The 13,947-nt window shown below is 42.9% G+C and overlaps 1 pseudogene; it reads left to right on the top strand.

The window, feature by feature from the left end:
• The first annotated feature begins 6,094 nt into the window (after positions 1-6,094).
• Positions 6,095-12,167, top strand: LOC116524964 (annotated as a pseudogene).
• Positions 12,168-13,947: the final 1,780 nt, after the last annotated feature.

Raw genomic sequence — 13,947 nt, forward strand, 5'->3', positions numbered from 1 at the left:
GGGCACAATGAATAGGCCTCTTTGGATTCTGGAGATAACATTTGTCATCTTTGAATCCTGCCCTGGTCCATATATGAAAAGTCAGAGAAGGCTTCCAACTTTAAGAAGGCCCAGAGCAGGAATGAATTCTACACAGCAGGCTTTGGTGCAAGCATCACTGCTACTTAAACCTTAGGAAATGACAGACAAGTGTTGGTGGTGCCAGCAGTAAGAGATGCGGAATAAAGCTTATGGAATTATCACTATAGAGATCCCTGGTATTTTGTAGTTAGTCCTGTTTACAGTAATAAAATTGTAGATCTTTTGAGAAATAGCTCCTGGCATTTTATTGGGCTGTGGTTATGGGTTACCAAGTAATCATGTATTCAAAACAGCCTATTATAAAATGGGTTTGTCTGATCTACAACACCATAGACTTCCATCTTATAAACCTGGACAGGTTCAGTGGAAGAGGTTAATCTGAGACCAAGCCTGACAGAACCAGAATGTAAGCTGCACGAGCAGGTGGCTCAGACTCAGGGCACCCACAGTATTTGCACCAGTCTTCCTTCCTCATATCCCATCAGTGGCCCTACAGAATAGTGCCATATGACCAACTGAAGCTAGAGCCTGTTTACAGATGGGTTAGTAAGCTATGGTCTAAGATGCATGGCTTGTGCATTATCGCCATATATGGGGCTGTTTAAAGACTGCTTCTCCACTCCCTTGAATTAGTAAGACCTGTTATACATGGTTATCCAGTTCCTGTGGAAGAAAAGTGGCCCAAGATGAGAATTTCTCTAAATGCCTGGGCAGTGGCCAATGGCTGTCTGTGTGGTCAGGGGCTTAGAAAGGGACTAGATGATTAGAAGCAAGGAGGACTGGGAGAGGGGCATAAACATGAGTATATGGGAGTCACACCAAAATGATTTTAGTATCTTTAAAAGACATCTAGCAGAAGAGGCACTGAACATTCAGGTAGATGAAGTGATTCTGCCAGTTTAAGATAGCTAGCTTTCATTGTTCAGCTCAGAACTAGAATGATGGGTTATAGAATGGCCTCAGTGGCAGAAGATCCTATGTATGGTTCCTGAAGCCCAGATGTATTGCTCCTCAAGGAGACCACTTAGTGGCAGTTCAGAACTATATTGAGCCTCTATTCTGGGATGGCCAGTGGTTTCTACTCAGTTATGTTTGTTTTTGGCCATGTGTTTGCTTTTCTTGTCCACAGAGCCTTGGCCATTACCGATTTGACGGCTTCCAGAATTCCTTATCTGCAGGCAAGTGACCTGACACAGCAGAGGATCAAAGGAGTGGGCATGTTTCACAGCAAAGCATGTGCAGGATAGAATGGGGCTAATGACCATGGGATTCATTAGTATGACATTATCTCAACTACCAGAAGCGGCTATCCTTAGGATATTGAGCATACCTTCTAAGACCACAACTAGAGCAGCATCTCAGAAACACTTCACCAAAGCAAAATGTCTCCCTTCAATACATTATGTGTGCTTAATTAGGTATCTCTATTGAGCTGGCTCTCCAATAGAAGTACTATAGAGATAGTACTAGCCAAGGGATAAAAATGGATTATCTTATGTATAGTCGTTTCTATTAGTTCACTAGGAGACTGACTTTCCAATCTCTGGAAGTCTTGGCTCTTCATGGTTGGAGATTCTGCTTCCCAAAGCAGGGTTACTCTGGGTAAAAGACTCAAGGTTCCATTAAACTACAACTGACGGCTGTCATTCAGACCTTGGTCTACTACACCCAGGGATCATCAGGTGATGAGATGTTGCCATACTGGCAAAAGTAATTAGGAGTAGCAGGAAGAGAATCTTGCCTTTATACAATGTCTGAAGGGAGATGGGTAAAATATGAAGCCAGTTGATTCACTTGGATATTTTTTGGTGCTTCCTTGACCCCTTGTGACATTGGGCATACATTTGATTCATTACCCAGATAAGCATATCATTCAAGTGTCAGCCCCCTCAGGAATAAGAATTTCACTAGGGAAGCCACCAAGATTTGAAATGGTGATAATTGAGGGTGAGAAGAACTGAGTAGCCAAGAAGTGAGGAGAAGAGTTGTGGCCCAAAACTTCAGAGAAAAGGACTGTAGTCTACTAACCTTCCTGTCAGTTTCCCCTTCAGCAAGGGAGGCCCACTGGAGCTATGAGGGAGATGCTCCCCAGATTTGTTTCAAGGAGATCCAAGCAATGCAAGAACGGACTGTGGTGGCCATGAAAACATGCCTTTCAGATTTGAATGCAGACAGCATATTTGATGGTGTCAGTCACTGTGCTCTAGAAATACATGGCATTGTCTAGGCTCCAGTTCCCTTTGGTTGTTTCTGACCAATGAAAACAAGAGCTATTAAGATAGGCCTAAACTTGTGGCATACTGGACTCCACATAGGTGCCCTTGTTCAAGGTCTCCATTAAGCATTCCAAAACATTTAGAAATGCAGTCATCTTTCTTCGCATGTCCTTGAATTAACTGCTTTAGTTTTCCAGCCTCAAAAAGGAGACTTGCATTGTGAAGTCACAGATCCTAGCCTTTGAGATCCCTCTCCATCTTCCTTTATGGACATTTTCCCTCCAACCCAATTCAGTAAGCTTCTGATATAACTAATTCCATCTTTATCTGTTCTTGGGAAGACCTACTCTAACACAATTATGTTAAGTCCCACAGAGAAGACTTCAATTTTATGCTGACAGCACCCTTGGAAAAAGCTAATACCTGTTACAAGTAGTGTCTTCAGAGGTATCTTTTCCAAGACTTCTGTTAAAGGACTTAAAAAAATGAAGGGACTCCCAGGGGTCTGTCCTGGGGACACAGCTGCTGCTCTAGGGGGCTGACCTGGCATGGGGTGGCTGTGTAGTCTGCTCCTGCACAGTCTTGTGCAGGCAGCCACTGGACCCTCTACTCCCAGGTTTGCCACCCTAGGACACCCCCCTGGGTCGACCCAAGACATGCAACTCTACACACAAAGCTCTCCATTGTGGAGCTTTGTGATGCGGCTCCCCACCTCAGGGGCCTGGGCCTTGAATGTGCTGGGAGCCATAGGCTTCCTAACGACCTGCCCACATACCTCATACCCTCTGGGGCCCCAGGTTCCAAAGTTGTGGGGATGGGCACCAGGCTCCAAAGTTGTGGGGATGGGCACCAGTTGGAAAGTATGCCTAAGGGCTGGTGCAGGCTTGGAGCTGAAGCCATGCACTTCCCTGGGAGCGTGACCTGGCCAGCAACCAAAATCTTGTGTGACTGAGCTCAAGAGGAGTGCATCCAGATTCTCCTCAGATGTGAGACTTTCCAAAGGACCAGTAACTTTCCTGTTCTTTCATTTTTTCCTACTCTGTAGCTATGTCTCAATCCCAGCATGCAAAACCTTCCAGATTAGTCAGGAAGGAAGATGTAAAAGAAATACAGCCAACTACAGAAGACCACCAAGGCAGCCAACAAAGATGTGGCACCTATTAAGACATTAATCCCTGGAAAATTACAGCAATTAAAGATGAGGAATAAAGACTTTACCTAAACTACCCATGTCAGTCAGAAGCCTTCTGACTAGAGCTGGAGCAGCAGACGTGAGTTTGGATAGGACTGAGGTTCTGTGTCAGAACAGAGAATCCACAATCCACAATGGGTTTACAATGGCATTATGAAGAGCCTGTCTTAGCTGGCGACTCTCAAAACCCCCACTGGTCATAGCCAAATCCAAAACGGTTCCACTTTCTAAGGGTTTAGAAAAGCAACATGATTGTGATAAGATACTCCCCGATTAGGGAATAAGCACTCAAAAGATTAGTATGTCTTCATTGAAACCAAGCCCTCCTGATAAAGAGGCCAATTGGTGTGCAACATCCTCTTTAATTAAAAGGTAAAAGCCAAGAGAAACTCTTGGTCCCACCAGCTGAGGATTCAAGAATCAGTATCCCTACTCATAGTGGCTCTGCAGCTGAGATCCTTCCTGGGCCACTGGAAGCGACACTCTGTGGTAAAGGACTGTTCTCTAAAGAGACATTGAATGATACCAGTGGTTCCCCGAAAATGTTTGCTCATGACAGTCTGTAGTACATTGCCCCAAATAACAAGCCCCAAAATTACCTCTCAAGGAAATCCCAGCATTCAATTAGAAGAGTTGGGTTCATGAGTAGAATCTCTTAAGCTATCTCATCCTTCCCTAGATTCCATTAAGAGTGAACATGATCACTACCCAACTTCCAGTTCATTCTATGGTTCAATTCAGGTACAACATTATTACCTGCTTGGCTGTTGATAGGTTCTAGGTCTCTTAATTCTATGATAAAATTCCTTGTGGCAGCCTCAAAACAAGTGATCTTTGGTGCAAACCAGATCAAGAGACCTTCAAGGCTGAAAAATCAACAGGAAGTTTCTGATACCACCTCTGTCTGAGGACAGGCCTCTGGTGCTATCACACTTCAAAGGGAACTTCCTGGGGAGATTCTGGTTTCCAAAGCTGGTTCACTCTGGGTGAGGGACCCAAGGTCCCTCTGAGCTCCAACTCAGTTGCCACCATGATACCTTGGACTACTATGTCCAGGGACCAACAGGTGAGGAGTTGCCATACTGGCAAAAGTAATTGATCTTGATTAGCAGGAAGAGTGTGTTCCCCTTATACAATGTGTGAAAGAGGTGGAAAACATGTGAAGCCAGGTGATCCACTTGGACATTTTCTGCCACCTTCTTGACCCATTGTGGCTATGGGCACACATGTGAATCATTCCCCAGATAAGGGTATGATTAAAGTGTCAGTCCCCTCAGGAATAAGCAATGGGGGTCACCCCACTAGGTAAGCCACTCTTATTTGCCATGGTGATAGTTGAGGGTGAGAAGAATTGAGTAGCAAAGGAATGAGGGCAAGAGCTGTGGCCTAAAGCTTCCTAGAAAATGGCCTGTATTTTGTTCTACTAACCTTAAGTTTCCCTTCAAAAAGGAAGGCCCACTGGAGCTGTGAAGGATATGCTCCCCCACCACACGTTTCAAGGAGATCCATGCAGTGCAAGAATGGACTGTGGTGGCCGTGAAAACATGCATTTCAGATTTGAATGCAGGCAGCATATTGGATGGCCTCAGTCACTGTGCTCTGTGCTCTAGAAATACATGGCATTGTCAGGCTCCACTTCGGTTTCTGACCAGTGAATGAGCACAGGTATTAAGACAGGCCTAATCTTTTGAGATACTGGGCTCTATAGGTGCCCTTGTTCAAGGTTTCTATTAACATTTGCAAAACTTTCTTAGAGGCACACAGACATCTAAGACCCTCCTTGTTTTCCTTCCACCCTCCCAAAGATGAGAGTTACATTGTGACCTCATGGCCCCTAGCCTCTCTTGACATTCCTCTCCATCTTCTTTTGTGGCCATTTTCCCTCCCGCTGCCTTCAAATAAGCCTCTGAGATATCTAATTCCATCTTTATCTGTTCTTGGGAAGACCCATGCTAACACAATTATGGCAAGTCTCACAGGAATGTCGACATTTTTCCCACAGCAGTGGATCCCTGGGAAGAACTAATACCTTTGAAAAGAGATATAAAATGACTACTTTTAAAAGACTTCTCTCAAAGCCAAGTGAGGAGGAATAAGGGACTCCCTGAGGTCTGTCCTGGGGAGACTGCTGCTCCGGGTGCTGACCTGGCAGGGAGTGGCCGCACAATCTGCTTCTGTGCAATTTTATGTGCGTAGCCTGCCCCATAACACACCGCTTCCCAACCATGTCTTGCAGCCCTACCTGCCTCTCTACTGTGGACCTTTGGGAAGCAACTCCCCACCTCTGGGGCTTGGGCCTTGACTGTGCTTGGAGTATGTAGGCTTCTCCCTGAAGTAACCACACTCCTCATGCCTATGGGGACCCCAAGCTCCAAAGTTGTGGGAATGAGCACCAGTTGGAAAGTTTGCCTGAGGGCTGGTTTGTGCTGTTGCAGGCTTGGAGCTGGGGGCCTTGCATGTGCTGCCCTGCACGTGTGACCTGGCCAATGACCGAAACATTTGGTGACTGAGGGCAAGAGCAGTGCATCCAGATTCTCCTCAGAAGTGAGACTTTCCAAAGGACCAATGACTTCTGTGCTTTTTCATTTTTTCTTACTCTGTAGCTATGTCTCAGTCTCACCATGCAAGGCCTTCCAGATTAGTCAGGAAGATGTAAACAAAGAAAAACAGCCAACTATGATAGACTACCAAGACAGCCAACAAAAATATGGCATCAGTCAATACTGCAAGCCCTGGAAAGTTAAAACAATCCAAGAAGAGGAAAAAAACAGAACCTAAACCACCTATGCCAGTCAGAAGCCTTCTGAAAGAGCTGGAGCAGCATGCTTGAATTTGGATAGGACTGAGGGTCTTTGTCAGAACCCAGAGTCCTTAACCTGAACTGGGTTTACAATGGCTCTACAAAGCACCTCTTAGCAGGTCACTCCCAACTCCCACTGGTCATAGCCAAAACCAAAAATGTTCCACTTCCTAAGGGTTTAGAAAAGCAACCTGATTGTGATTATACGATACTCCCCGATCTGCGAGTAAAGCACTCAAAGAACGATTCGGGTGTCTCGCGTTGGAACCGAGTCCATATTGGTGTGCAAAATCCCTCTTTAAAACGGTAAGAGCCAAGAGACAACTCAGTCTGGGTCCCAAGGAGTAGAGTATTCCAAAATCAGTATCCCAACCCACAGTGACCCTGTAGCTGAGATCCTTCCTGGGCTACTGGAAGGGACATGACATGTTGAAGGACTGTTTTCTGAAGAGACATTGAATGATACCAGTGGTTCTCCCAAAATGTTTGCTTATGACTGCGTGCTCCTTTGCCCCAAAGAACAAGCCCCAAAGTTACCTCTCAAGAAAACCCCAGCATTCAGTTAGCAGACTTGGGCTCTCGAGTAGAATCTAAGTTATCTGATTCTTACCCAAATCCCAGTGATAATGAATGAGATTGCTACCCCACCTTCAGTCTAAGGTTCAATTCAGGTATAACCTTAACCTTATTAATTGCTTGGCTAGTGGTAGGGCAACTTCTACCTCTAGTAAGATTCTTGGAAGGCTCAAAACAAGTGACCCTTGGTGCTAAAACCAGATCACGTGAACTTCAGTGCTACTGGAAATCAACAGGAAGTTCCTGATACCACCTCGGGCCTAGGACAGGTGCTTGGTGATATCCCACATCAATTGGAAATTTTAGGGGCTGATCCAGGTCATGGTGAGGCCCAGGGTGAGACTCCAGATCCAGAGATTCCCGGTGATATTCCAAGTCCAAGGAAAGGCCTTTGATACTGTTTTAGAGCAACAAGAAACTTTGTATGAGAGAGAGTGTTGTCCTAGATGTGCCTGTCTTCCTTTCTGTTCCTTCAAATCCAATTGCTACCTTAATGCTCCTTCCCAATGGCCCAGGCCCCAAAGCACTGTCTCATATGGACTTGCAGTCCAGAGTGTTATACATATTTTTGCCTTTTTGCTCAGAACACACTCCTCAAACTCAGAAAAATTCATAACCTCCAGTAACAGCTATAAGCAATGTAGAAACTCAGAAGCAGGTTCATATAAGCTTCCTGCCAGCTAAAACTAAGGGGCTCCCATTACCCCCTGAGAGAGGACTCTTCCATGCTTCACGGGGTCTTCCTCAACTTCCTGTATACAGCTTTGAAGGGTCTCTTGATCTGATTTAGCACCAAGGGTCACTTGTTTGTAGCTTGTCAGGAGGAATCTGGAGAGTATCAAGGAAAACAAGTGGCCCCAGAGGGAAAAGCAGTCCAAAGTTTTAAAGGCAGATTTTGACAACCAATCAGTAAGTGGCCCCAAGTCAGACTCCATAAATACATTAGATGTGGCATGGGGAAGAAAAATTGGAATCAAACCCACATCCTTTTGAAAAGGTAACTAAGAAAGCAAGCATGACAGGCATTGAGTGGAGAAGTGGACACACAAGAAAAATCCATTTAACTGATCATGTCAGAATTCAGTGTGAATGTCCCAGAAGCTGAAAAACCAAAAAACTGAGGTTGACAAATGAACCAAACCTCCAAAATTGTTTGTACAAACTAAGAAATAGCGTTAAACATGTACACTATTTTCCCACTGAAACAAATGTGTCATTTAAAAATTCAATAGTGAAGAATGTGGCAAGACATTAAAAACAATTCTTATAAATTCCTAAAAGACACTGCAAACTAACAATGCTGTGAGCTCAGTTGCTGCTGATATGAATTGTGATCATCTCAAGGGGAGAAATCATGTTTTAGCATTCCAGTAGCCTGACTTTAACTTCAATTCCATCCCACATTCTTCACACTGCAACAGAAGTTGTCATGCTAGTATACACAACGAAGGTGCTCAACCAAAATATGGATCTCCAGTTCAACCAAGTGTCTTATTGTTAATGGATAGGAGATTAACACTGCATTAAGTGGTAGCCAAACTTAGAAGGATGAAGAACACCAATTAAGTCAGTTCATCAGACAAGACAACAGCCAGTTTGCTAAATAACTTTCAAAGCTATCCTCTATACTAAGATCTCCAAGACCCAAATTTACATGGAGAGTCAAACCATCACCGTCCATCTTTGGGAAAACAAAGTTCATGCAACATGGTTCCCAATGGGCAAACCATGCTATCTAAATCACCTATCAGCTTAGCCACTAACCCAAGCATCCACAAAGTCACATGAATATTCAAAAGTCAAACTCATTTTCTTTTTATACCAACTTCAAACTTATCCAAGACTGACACCAATACAAGTATGGGTCCAGGAATAATTACTCTTGACAGTTGTTCTGAGAATTTGCATGTTGACACCAAGAAATAATGAATTGAGGTATTGTAACCAGGCACTGGACAGCAGCAAAAATCTGGACTCAGATGATGTGTCATGTCAGGATGTAGCCCATACTTCCATTGAAGACGTTGCAACACAGTTGGGACAACTTGCTAAAACAGATTTACAAGAAAAAAACAAGCCCATTCAAAAGTGGGCAAAGGATATGAACAGATACTTTACAAAAGACATACATGAGGCCAACAAACATGAAAAAATGCTCGTCAGTGGTCAGAGAAATGCAAATCAAAGCATTGAGATACCATCTCATGCCGGTTAGAATGGCGATCATTAAAAAATCTGGAGACAACAGATGCTGGCGAGGATGTGGAGAAATAGGAACACTTTTACACTGTTGGTGGGAGTGTAAATTAGTTCAACCATTGTGGAAGACAACGTGGCGATTCTTCAAGGACCTAGAAAGAAATTCCATTTGACCCAGCAATCCCATTACTGGGTATATATCCAAAGGATTATAAAGGGCACAATACAACAGAAAACACCTTCAAGACTACAAAATCATGGTTCAGCATTAAAGCAAGGAACACAGCCCACAAAGAAAATCCACCCCATCAGGAGATGAAAAGAGCCCACAGTTGTAATCAACAAAATCAGAAGTGGGCAACGTTGTCCTATGCTTATGGCACTATTTGACTTTTCAATGTTATCCAAATGTCATAATTTTGGGCAATTTTGTCCACATGATTTTCCTACTGTATTTGGGAAGGTTTCTTCCTTAACCAAAATATGGAAAGCAGTGGCTCAAATGAGGTTCATTATACAGCCCAAAACAGTATTTCCTCTATTCAGATAAAATTAGAGATAACCTAAACCAGCAGGGGAAAGATGAATGCTGAACCATTGGATTCACTCAGCTTATATCTTAAAACAGAATCCAACAGGAAGGCATTCACTGATAAAGCTTCTAATTCTGAGATACAATTAATGGTGAATGCTAACCAGAAAGCCCATCCTTTGACCCTGCCCTCCTCTGCACCTAGCCAGTGAGCTAACGTGATGCCTGGCAATGATCAAATACAGTTTCAGCAGGTTAAGGAGCAACTCATGCGTCACCAATTGCCAACATTGCCTGGTATCTCTCATCCAACACCCTTACTGGAGTCAGCACTAACTCTCAGGAATGTAAATGTAGCGTGTTCAGGTGGAATTACATTGGTTTCTACCAAAAGTGAAGAGGAAGCCTGTTCACTCAGTGTTGGAACATCAGAGTTGTCCAGTGGGCACAGAAAAATTTCAGTCATCTCAAACTTTACTAACACTACAAAAACGTAGCGTCTATATCTAAGGATTCTGAACTGCTTATCTGCTACTGTCTTTTGGTATTACTCGTTCAAGACAAAGGCCCGTATTATATATACCTTGGGGCAGGACCATGTGTTTCTGTTGTCAGGGAAGTCAGAGATTAGGTATGGTCAAAAAGGAAACAGTAAGGATAGGAACAGTTTACACTGGTAAAGGGACAAGCTGTCATGGTTGTCTAGTTGCTGAGTTTTAAGCAGTGATTAAGAATTCCTTGGGTCCAGCAACATACAGGCCACCACTGTCCAACTGCTATGATGGCTGTACTCATGGTATGGGATGGCATTCCTTTTCCAATGGCTGACTGCTATTCAGAACTCAGAATCTCAAGTCATACAATGGGCATTCTACTGACTGAAGATGTACCCTCAATGAAAATCGTACCTGTACATATCAAGGAATATGATCTAGAGACTTGTGGAGATTCATCCTTTTTTGGCTGTTCATGGAGAATGTACTTGGATGGCTATAAGTTATCTTCAAGGGTTATCTTTTGTGTGTTTAAGGGAGAACTTGGAACAATTCTAAATCTTCTGGGGCTTGGACTTCTACCAAACTTACAGGTTGGCTACATGGTTAGCTCCAATTTATAAGCAGGATGCTGTGGTAGCTTACCTGAATTTCAGAATCATGTGGAATATGAAAATGTTGCCAGAGAATGTCGGCTTGGCAGCAAGGAAGGTCATCCCTTCTCTGGGGTCACCACTTGCCTGGACTTCTGTGCCCATCCGCACAGGGACATTCACAACACGATTACTGGAAGCATGGTGGTTTGTACTTTAACTCGAGGAGATAACTGATCTTTAGGTGTTATTCCACAAGAGCAGCAGCTCCATGTGCTACCTCTTTATCAACTTTCAGACACACATGAGTTTGGCTCCAAGAAATGAATGGAAGCTAAGATCAAATCTGGGGCCATTGAACTGACAGCGCGCCACAAAAACAATGTGTTTGTCAGCCTATTACCCGTTCTCGTAAGAAGTGTGCTGTGGTGACAGATGTTCTTGCACATAAGGGCAGTGGAGAAGAAACCTATTCCCCAAATCAAGCAGAACAACTCAACAACAGTAAGGCTTGGTCATCACCAAACTTAGGGAGTTAACAGACCATGCAACCTCAAGTACAAAGTGATAGTGATCCCCACTTTATCTTAAAACGTTCAGACAACACTAAAACCTATTCGCTGATGCCATCTGCCTTTTCACCCAGTTGAAGGGGCATCTCCAGGCTTCTCCTAGTCCCTGAAGACTGCTTCAGCCACACCAACTCCATCGTAGAATAATGCCACAGCTTCGTGTGTGTTTTAAGCAGCAGCAGCACTCCCCACTGCAGGATACCCTTGGGAACACTCAGCAGTGCCAGTGCAGCTGCTGCAGAAGGCCCTCGCATTTCACGGCCTGGTGAAGTTACTCCTCTCCCCACCCTGTCTGCCTCTGTGACAGAGCCCCTCATTAATTCTGGGCCTCCTACTGGTGTGACTGAGCCACTAAAGCCTCATCAGCCAAAGTAGCAGCCCTCCTTTCCTAACCTCTCAAGACCTTGCCTCTTCTCCAATGGAAGATGAGCAGCATTCTGAAGCAGAGGAGCCCCTATCTGATGACCCCTTGTCACCTGCAGAGGAGAAATCGCCCCACATTTTTGAGTATTGGTCAGTGAGCACATCTTTTTGGATGCAAATATTGGTGGAGTGAGTATCGCACCTGTTCACAGCTTAATCTTGATTTAGTGAACTTGGTTAGAGCTGCAGGCTGCCACTCTTTGAATACCCCAATCAATTATCCAACCTGCCTTTTTTTGCAGCACAAAAACCTGAATAAGCCCCAACACTGTTTTGAACTAAAGAAGTTTGGGGTTAAAGAAGCTAAGAAGAAAATGAAGACCTCAGCAGAAATACCAGGCAGCTCAGCTCATGAAGATATGGAACTGTCCAGTGAAGGAATTCAACCAAATTTCTTCTCATGAAGCATTAACATTAAGCCATGACAATGTCACCGTGTCCCCTTATGCTCTCACACATGTTGCAGGGCCCTATAACTATTGGGTCTGAAAGGCTTGTCTCTCACTCTTAGTGACTTTAACAGCACTTGGGGGAAAAAAAACTGCACTAGCAAAGGCATGTTGTCATTTACTATGTCTTCCTCTCATCCATTTCACCAGAGGTAAAAATATTAACAAATGGAGTGCGTATTCCTGACTGTATTTTGACAATTGGTAGGCACATATTGTAAGCAAAATAAGAGTTTCATCATTTTAAATATGTAAATGTTTCAGTTAGGCATTAACCTTGAGAGAATCAGTTTGTTAAGTCTGTTTACTATGAAACAAATTGAAGATTTTACGTCATATAATATGAACCTGTTAAAATCAAGACGGTGTTAACTCTACACAACTTCTGGTGTTTAACCACATGCACCCACTTAAAATAAGCTGTACTATTTTGTGGTGCCATTGTTCCAACATCTTCCAATCATTGCTAGAAAACTGGCATACACTTTTGAAGTTATAAAATGTTCTCTCGAAGTATTTCTTGTAAAATAAATCATTGTTAGCAATGGTTGGAGGCCGTTTCTAAGTTGTAAATATTTTAAAAGCACATTCTGTTTTTAGAATTTCAAATGATGTAGTATAAGATGCATATTTGTATACAGAAGTTATTTATCCTTGCTGTATAGAGTTCCATTCTAACTGCAGTATGTATTCTAATCACATGGTTTGTGTTTTTACTGTGTCCTTTCAATTCAAGTGTTAGAAACTTGCAGTTTATAAAATAGATTGTGAGTTGTTGTCAATTATGATACTAGGAAGTGTATCACCAATATTAACATTTCCTTTGGAACTAGATAATAGTGGTCTCTTCTGACTTGAACCACTTCAGTTTAGTTTCATCCCACCATTCTCAGTATAATTCATGAGAGGTATTTCCAAAAGGAGATGATGGGACAGGATAGGTTTCAGTAGAGTCAAATGGTTCTCATGTCTCAAGGTGATAAAATACAAAAATTGAGTGGACAGATATAGGTACTGAAGTCTGATACAGAATTACAAAAAATTCTTGTTGAAATATTGTGAAAACAAATTTCCTGTTACCATCAAATGCCTCCCCAAGCCCAAATCAAACAAGAGGAATTGTACTATAACATGGCTCTGTCCATTAAGAGCTATTTCCTTATAGCATATTAGAGTTGGGAAAATAACTCAGTTCTGATAATTGTATATGTTCTAGGTAACAGGAAAACAGGCATCAAGTTTAGTCTTCCGTTTTTTTCCCCCCCATTACTTTACTGACTCATTGTATTGCATAACAGAGGACCACCCACACATGTTTAGAACAAGGAGAGTTTTCAATGAAATACTTGATTCTGTTAAGGTGCAGAGGTGCTGTAACATTCCAAGTGTCAGCTTCCTGGGGAGTGTGGAAAACCTAACGGTGCTTTTCCCTTGGAACTGCCATAGAAAGCCCACAACCCTAACATTTACAATTTTGTTTCAAAAGCAGACAGTTCCAGCAGGCTCTCTAGAGAAAGACTCATTGTAACTTATTAAAATATATGGTGGGAAATCTGTTTTAAGCTTTTGACGAATCTAAGGAAGGAATAAGAAGGGATTGTAAGCTAAATGTTCACCGATAGACCATCATGTACAAGTAGATTTCTGCTTGTGGAAATGTAAAATAGGGTATTTCATTGACTTGTTTTATTTTGTGATTTAGATTTCTTTTTTAAACACATCTATTTTGTGACCCTAAGCTTTCTTATACAGATAGGTATGTAAATAAGTGATTGTTTATGGTTCAGCTGCTTCAGTAAGTTATTTAATGCTATGAGACT

Source organism: Sapajus apella, unplaced genomic scaffold (genome assembly GCF_009761245.1).
Source record: "Sapajus apella isolate SASKATOON/1434 unplaced genomic scaffold, GSC_monkey_1.0 scaffold47, whole genome shotgun sequence".
In the NCBI taxonomy this organism is placed as follows: Eukaryota; Metazoa; Chordata; class Mammalia; order Primates; family Cebidae; genus Sapajus; species Sapajus apella.